Source organism: Bacillus rossius, chromosome 14 (assembly GCF_032445375.1).
Source record: "Bacillus rossius redtenbacheri isolate Brsri chromosome 14, Brsri_v3, whole genome shotgun sequence".
NCBI lineage: Eukaryota > Metazoa > Arthropoda > Insecta > Phasmatodea > Bacillidae > Bacillus > Bacillus rossius.
The window spans coordinates 37,813,098-37,822,560 of NC_086341.1; positions in this window are offsets into that span (position 1 = coordinate 37,813,098).

The following is a 9,463-nucleotide window of genomic DNA, read 5'->3' on the forward strand; positions in this document are numbered from 1 at the left end:
AAAAGATAACATACATTTAAACTTTGATTAACCATCTCTCGTTCTGTTACCCATCTAAAATAAATGTGTGAGTATCAATTGTCCACAAATTACTTTCAAACCTTACTTCATGAAGTATATTTTGATCATTTTATAAAATTAAATACAATATGTATTATTTATTTTTAAATTATTTTCATTTTCGTCCCAAGCCCACAGTGAAATCACATTACCTACCCTACAATTGTAATAAGAGGTTTCTGTTACCTGTCACAGCTCTGGTCCGGACTGTTAATCAAAGTTTTACTGTACCTTAAAAAATCCACACTCTCTCGCATACAGTCCCCAGATATGAATCCGTGGCTGAAAAAAGTTCCCCATCTCCGACACATAGTGTAAATGAAAGAGGTTTTCATCAGACACAATTGTTAAGTAGCATGGCTTCATATGTGATGGTAATGTTGATGGGTACCTAAGTGGATTTTTTGTGGGTTCATATATCTCCTGGTCCAGTCATCCTGGTTTTGGTTCGCCAAGGTTTCCCAAAAAAAATTAATGGGATGTGTCCATGCATGTTTTTGTCAAGGCACCATCAGTAACTATCGTTTTCCAGTATTCAGTAGCTTCTGAGCTTCTTTCTGTGACTTCCTGAATGGCAGCAATGTTCAAACAACGTATAGGGGTATGTTAGTATCTGGGTCTATGCTCGCTACGGATTTTTCAGTACGTTGTTCCTTACTTCACATAAAATTTACGGTTTTAAAAAATTAATTGGGTAAACATTCTCTGTCTGGTTATCATCTGTTGCATGGTAAAATCACTTCTTTCATATGTTACTGAGACTTGTAACCTTTTTTTGTTTACATATATGACATAACTAAATTTTATATCTATTTACTGTTTCTGTTAGCTGCCAATTATTGTGCTACTTTATGACAATTGACATCAGAGGATGAATCCAAGGGAGAGGGGGTGATTTGAAGGGCAGTAGAAAATTATGGTTTTTTATTAGGAAACACAAGTTTTTGAACTTCTGGATCTGCTAGTGGTTGACATAATACTAGATTCATTCACGATATCTGTTGCGAGCACAAAAACTATTTGCTGTCTATAAAATCTGTTAACATGTATAAAATAAAACAGTGTGATAGTTAACTGCTCTGTACAAAAGGGTGTATACTGTTGTCAACATTGTGACTGATTTTTTTTTTTCAATTAATTTAAAAGCAAAAATATATATATTATGTATACAATATATATTATATACACAATATATATTATATATACAATATATTATATATATATATATATATATATATATATATATATATATATATATATATATATATCCTCCTGAATGACCTCCACTTCAACGAGAGGTTAAGCCCATTCATTCATAATAATTAGCTACTATTGTAATTTAATCAATACTTATGCAGTTAGTAATTGAGCTTCAAGCCAGGTACCTACCTGGTAACTCATTAAAAAAAATATTTTTTGTTAGTAAAGAGTCCTATGAACCTGGGGATATTTTGCAAGTTCAAAAGTATAAAAGCTGACATCATGTGTCAAATACTTCAATTACGTGCTTAAGCTTAAGTTTTTCATGTGAATAAAGTGTATCTATGTAAGTTTATGTTTGAAAGTACCCATATTTATCCACTGTATTTATACTTACAGAATAATTAAATGTACAGTACTGTTTTTCATTTATTTATAAAAAATAAATTATATTTTTTTTATGTTATTAATGTGTATTTAATTTAGAGTTAAGAATTTAATAGTCTGTAGCTGGTATATATACCATTGGTCTGATTTTAGGCAAACCAAGTTGTATTACTCCATCCTGCAGCTATGAGTAAGTTACTTTAATACTCAAGAGAGTGCCACTTTGCCCCTTTCTACAGGTATTTATTACGCAAGTGTGCTACTAACAATGAGAATGCTATGTTATTGCAAAAAACAATTGTACCTCAGATAAAACAGACATTTCCACTTTTTTGTGCAACATTTAGGCTTTTAATGCATATCAAACATAAGCATGGATTTTTTTTGTACATGTACCAAGTTCTCTTAAAGAATTTTTTGTGTGTTTTATTTACAATTTGCCACATGTCAAATAATTATAACTTTTTTGTATTTTATTTCGATACGTTATTTGACCTACAGTACAAGTTAATATATGTAAGAGATATAATTTAAAGAATATGTTTTAATTGATAAATTCAAAGTATATTTAAGATAGTTTTCTCATAATTATTTTTAGGTGTAGGATAACCACAAACAGAGTACATTGAAAGGAATCGTCATGTCTGTACTAATGCCATCACAGATTATTCGTTGTTTTGTTGAGGGGTGATGGTTGAACGGAGTGTGAATGAGATGGTAAGGAAAATGGGTGGTGAGACTTGTATGGTTGTATTTGTTATGAAAGTAGAAGGGTGGCCAGTGGCCTGTGCACCAGCCTACGGTAGTGCCCGTCCCTATGTTACTGCTGCACAGTAATTCAGTTGGCAGCAGTGCCTTCCCAAGCGTTTTCCATTGATCCCGGAGATTCTCTGCGTCACTTGAAAGTTCGGCATGTTCCCAGAGCCCCTTCTGCATGAGGTTTTGTAACTAGGACACCATTGTTCTTGGAGTTTTGAGTGTTAAGTCTGGGATTCTCATGATGCGACACTATGGATGGCTACGAGACAGTTCTAAGGCAGGTCTTAGCAGGTATATAAAAGAAGAGACCGATGGGCGAGGCATTGAAGTTAAGAGGGTGAGTGACTCACTTGGAGGGCGATAGCGGACAGGGAGACACGGTGAAGATTGGTGCTTCATGGACCAAAGATTCCAGATGTAGTATATGCGGTGGATGAGTGAGCAGTGTAAGGCAGTGTGGTAAGATCAGGGTTCTTACACGATTTTACAATTAACTTTCAAGGACTGTACACTAATTTTTCAAGAACCACTATAAACAATAAATTACATTTGCTACATCAAATTTTTACTTGAATAAGTCATTTAAGAATTTTTGGCAACATTTATATTTCTGCTTTTGTATGTTAAGTATGTTAAGTATGTTTTCCCGTTCAATTTAATCCCTACCTAAAAACCTACCTAACATTCACACAATACCTTAGTGATTTTCATATTCATCTAACTTCTCACATAACTGTCTATTTACTTCAGCAAGGGATGCCCATTTTTCTTTGGCTGTTCTTCGAAGGCTGTTGGACTTCGACACCATGGTTAAACTACCAGTTGCTTCCGCCTGTTCAGAGAACCTATCAGCTGATTTTATGATTCATATATATATAAATATATATCTGCTTCAATTCTTTGTTTCTTTGTCTGGAGCGCATCTATTTCATCTGTGATACTTTTTTTGTTTTAAATTCTGCTGTTCTGTTTTTTTTTTTCCACCTTTTCTCTCTTCCAAAAAGCTTTGCCATTTTTGGTGTGTGCTTGCTGCTGAAGCAATCAAACCGTTTGTAATGTTTACATTTGATAAACCACCAACAGATGTAACATACTGACAAATAATTCTCTGCGAAATTACTGTACGGTCGTGCATGGTTTCTACTTTAATTTGTCTGTTAACTGAGAAACCTCTCTCGACAGAGACTTGTCCATGTGACAAAATCAGCAGCATTTTCATCACACCATAATCATGGGTAGTTGGAACTAGAGTTTGCACTACCAAATAACAATGAATCCAAACGGTCAGCTTCAGATTTGAAGTTTCGAAACTGTGACGATGAACCAAACTCCAGAATAAAATCTTTGTAGATGAAAGTAATGCATCGCAGTCGGTTTCTTCACCTTGCACTGCATCCATCAAAATTTTCGATACTTAATGAAAACCGGGTAGTTCAAATTTTCTGGGCATTCATTTCTCTAGGGTCCAAACAACTGTGGTTCCTAACAACAGAATATTGTAAAGGACACTTGTTCAACAACTTTTTCACAATTTCCAAGAGAAAATTACAACATTCCATTTGTAACTGTATAATGTCATGATTCTTGCTTACATTCTTGTGAACCAAATCTTTTACTCTATTTTCTGCAGCAAATCCTAAATAGACTTTGGTTGCTGGAAAATGGTTTTCTTTTTTTGTAACTTCCACTCTGAGTCTGCCACAAGAATTAGCATTCTTTATAACATCATCTTTGATGAAACTTTTCATTAGGCTTCGCAGAAATTTCAACATATCTTTCCCTAAAAACTGCAGAAATGGCTTATCAGTTTGATATGCTATCAAAAATGCTTCTACTTCTTTGGCAATTGACTGAAATACTGGCAGTTTTACAGGTCTGAGTGAGTCACCTGCCATTTATTTGATGGCCATAAAAGATTTGGTGTTGGGGTTGGGAACATTCTTGTCTGTTACTGACTTTACATACTTGAGCATATGAGGCCACATTTCAATAGCACGAGCTGCAACTATTGAATTTTCTATCCACCTAACGGCACAACATTTTAAGGGGAAAAGGCCACTACTGTTCGCATTCACATAATCTTCCCTCCTAGCTGGAGAGTCCTTAAAAAGATAATACAAACTTGACAAAATTCTCTACACATCCCAGGTTGATGAAACTGATCCATACTTCAATGCACCATGAAGTATGTGTAACCCACAACTGTCAGTTTGTATTACTGTTTTATTTGTGTCTTTCTTCAGTTGATCACTAACCATGTCGTAAAATTTCCAATTGACATTTGGACCATCCATGGAGAGCTGCAGTAAAGGCATGCTGGGATTAAAAATTTCAGAACCGAGTTGTTCATGCGAATTAAACATGTCTTCTGCAGTTGCATGTCCCAAGAAACTAGAATGCATATAGCATGAGACGACTTAGTCAGTATCCCAATATCTAATTGACGTCTTACCGACCGGAGGCTATTAAGCCTGGCCTCGACCCGCCAGTATTGGCTCCCGCTGGTGGAACGCACTCCTCGCAAACTCGACCTGGGTCAAACGCGGAGTAGATACACAAGTACTCCCAGTGTATAAATGTCACGGAACTGCACCTGATGCAAACAACCAAAAATAATTCACGGAGTAAGCTCATCAAGCCATCCCCTTAAATTAACACGTGATAAAAAATGTGTGACGTAGAGCACGAGTGTTAGCCCCCTCCGGGCACAGTATTTAATGAACGCCCTTAATTCTCATCACGGCCTAGAGCCTTAATTTAAGTAAGAAACAAAGTGCTGAAGCAATATCCAGAATAAACCCATTAAAATAACCAGTGGTTTTTGCCAACTCGTCAGTAGTCTTTAAGTTGACTCATCTTTTTAAATAATATTTATTCAATTTCTTAAACTAAAGCTTTAATCATTGTTTCATAATATATTTCATGTCAACATTAATATTCAAACAAGGGTCAGGTACAATTAACAAGTAAGTTTTCAATTAAAAACCACATAACTGTAATTTATTTTCTTCACTCGTGGTTTGGCGCGAGGCAGAACTGTTTCCCCCCACGCGACAGCTCCCTCCGGCAGTCTAGATCAGCTCGCGGCTTGGGGTGTATGTGTTCGTGTGTTCGTTCCGTGGGGAACCTACAATTTAGTAACTCACCGATTCTTAACTCTGGTAAATATAGTCATGAACCAAATCCTTTGTAACTTCAATTCCCCACGCGACCCCGGGTCGGTTTTTACGGTGCAGGGCTTAACCTGGCCGTCGTAATTCCTGCCTTAAGGCCACGGGCCACAGGGCCACCTTAAGGTCCGTCACTTTACGGACCTGGCCGACTCCAGGACAACCAACGAACTCCCCCCTCTAACGGACTGCCTTAGGGAGAGACAATCATAATTAATCAAGAGTAGTGTCGTGCAATATCGTGTACCCAAATATGTCCATTAATAAATATGTGTACCACACGTTTTCAGTTCCAGTGCATGTATTACATCTGTAGTTAGGCACCAGCCACCTTATGCTGAACAGGGATTGTCACCATTGTCTACTAGCAGTTAATACCACCCTTAAGATACAGCCACCGAGTTTAGGGAAGCACACTGGGGCCGATCGACCCACCCCATTGGTTAGACATACGAGCTAACCTGGCGCCCTCCCGAAAAAAACACACCATAAAACACCACCAGCCCCTTAGACTCGCCGCGGGACTCGAATCCAAGACCATGGCCGATGGCATTTGGCGCTCCTGCATGTGGCAACGATCAGTAAAATGCAGTAAAGTTCAGCAAGAAAAACACAATTTAGGCAAGAAATGGACAAAAAAAGTCAAAAAAAGCTTTATTCGAATCATTTTCATGCATTTCCCAAATTCAAGCGACAACGCGGACACGAAACAGCCATTTTGGGTGCGAGAAGGGATTAGGGTCAGACAGGATGGTGCGACAAGGCGAGCAGACAAAGGAACTCATCCCCCTTCCGCGGATCACCTCGTTGGAACAAGCCACCCGGACGAGCGATGTCATGAGCTACTCACTACCCCTTCTCCTCAGCGACCGTTTTCTCCGTCTGCTTTGTGCGGTGTACCGAGCGCCCTCCATTCTGCTTTGTGCGACGTTCGCAAAATCCCTTCCAGCAGGCAGTTGATTGGCACGCGCACCCAAGTTTGCTCATACCTTCTTGTGTGACTGTCCGGGCACCCAACCCAAGACAGCTGTTCACATCGCCGCGACCAACAACACGACAATGTTTTCATAAACACCTCAGGAAATATGCACACATTGTAGACAACCCCGGACAATGGACCTGTTGACCAGGTCACTGCCATGGCTGAGTACCTGCCAGTGCCCACAACCAAACAACACGCCACAACAAACAACAGGACCAAGTCACAAGAAATGGTACGTGGACTGTGACCGGATATGGAAAGAAAAAATACAAACAGAATTCACAATGCCACTGCAAATAACTCCAACAACGCCAATGACTGAAAAAACCGAACCGATACTTCGGGAGCACATCACACCAACTAACGGCACAACCAGGCGGACACGAAATCGTGACGATACCACCCGCCGCACGAACCGGGCTGACACGGGCCACACGCCACATGGCCAAACTACCAGAATTCAGCGGAGTGGCGCACGAGAATCCACGAGCATATATCCACGAATGCGAAAAGTTTTTCACGCGTAGCAGAACACTAAATAATAGACGAATGGCACGAGAGGACAAGCGAACAATTGCGAGGGAACACTCTAGCATGGTGGCACCTATGAGGGGTGCTTTGACATGGAGTGGCCAGAATTCACTGACGCCTTTAATAAACGTTTCAACGCTGGGTCAACCATGGTGCAATGCACTTCAAATTTTTACTGCAACACCCAGCGTGAAGGAGAGCCTGTCGAAAACTTTGTAGCTCACAAACTGCAATTGTTTCAACACATATCGCCATTCGTGGAACCCACTCGGGCACTACCAACCATCACACTGCTGTTGAGGGACGAACCTTAACCCTTCATGCACATAGGCAACGTGACCACAATTGAGGAGTACGTACAGATGGTGGTAGCGACAGATAGGAATTTCCGACGAGCGTGGTGGAGAAACCCGCGGAACACAGAACGAGAGCGGAACAGTCCACCTAACCGTCGACGCCAACTATCGATCCAAGTAGCACCACCCTAACAACACCGTGGTCAGACCCTCGAAGGCCGAGGACCGCCACGAGTCGCAGAGCCGATACGAGTGGATACCAGCCTAGCCTACCGGCGGCCACAGTGCCGACGAGGCTGCCCGATAGGCACCCTCCACTGGCACAGTGATTGTCCACGGGAGATGAACAACCAAAGAACAACACCACCCACCTATCGACAAACAACAACGCCACACGACACTCAGCCGACGGTAAACGGGCAAGGGGGGAACTAGAAAGAGTCCGCCATCAACAACACTGACGAACAGACAAACCACCAACATGACAACAGTCACCATGCACACAATCAAAAGGTGTGCAAGCCACGACGCAGCTAATCATGACCAACACCAATGGCCGCTACGACAACCCACACAATGCCCCCAGGCACAGCACCAACCACACAACTCACCATGACAAACACAGATGGCCGCGACGTCAATCCATGCACTACCAACAGGCGGACAACGGTGCAGCAACTAACTGTGATAGACAATGATGGCCATGATGCCTACCGGTGCAAAGTCGACCGGCATGACAACAGCAAAATAACTCACTACGACGAACACCAACGGTCATCACACCAACCCATGCACTGCCAACAGGCACGGCAACGGCGCAGCAGCTCACTACGACAAGCACCGATGGTCGCAACACCAACCCATGTGCAGCCAACAGGCACGACAACAGTGGGACATCTCACCACGACAATCATCGAAGGCCACAGTGCATATCCATGCACTGTCGACAGGCATGACAATAGCGAGGCCACTTACCACGACGACCCTAGGTGGTCACCACGACAGTGCACGCACAGCCAAAAGGCCCGCCACCAACGGTGCGACGCACATCGACGAGCACTGATGGCTCCAGCACCTAACCACACACCACCAACAGGTACGTCGCCGCCGGTGCAACTCGTCATGACGAACACTGAGGGCCACGACATCTGCCAACAAACGGTCAACAGACACGTCGACAGCGATGCAACCAACCATGACAGCCCAAACAACGGCGAACGACCAACAGAGCGCCACACAACAGCCTCGCCAATGCACGACAATTCATCACAGGGACGTCAACAACCACCAAGGCTAGGGCAACTAGGGCAACTGTCGCAACCACCCGACCACCTTTTCTGCATACCTGTCGAAGTTAATGGCCGTCCGGCCATCGCTCTCGTCGACACCGGAGCGAGCCAGGCGGTGATACACCCATCGCTAGTGCCGCCTGGCACCCTCCACCCACACCATGGGGAACTTCGGCTGGCGACCACCACCCACGCTTACAGATGTTGGGATATGCGGATATCAAAGTAAGCCTAAGGGAATTGACTACTACTAAAGTGACCGCTGTTGTCATAGATTTGGGAGAGGAACTTGTGCTGGGGCATCCCTGGCTGGCTAAGCATGATGCCGTGCTGGAGGTGGGCCCTGCCAAAATCAATTTAGGATGGGTTCGCGGTGTACGCAGTGGGCCGAGCACCCATGCCGACAGGCACGACCGTGACCTTCAATGACCTACATCACAACGTACCCCCAAAATTCAATGACACAATAAACAAAATCCTCCACAAACAATGGGAGGTTTTCACCACCAGCGAGCCCTTACGGTATACAACAGTAGCGGAACACTCCATACCAACCACCACAGACCAACCTATTTATGAGGTGCCACAATGTTATGGTTTCAAAGAGCAGCTAATCATATGCGAACAGGTCACAGAGATGTTGCACAGTGGATTAATCGAACCTTCAAATAGTCTGTACAATGCATGCATTGTACTGGCCTCCAAAAAAGATGGCACATTACGTTTCTGTACAGATTTTCGCCCACTCAATGCCGTAACAGTTAGCACACCACCCGTGTATTCAGCACA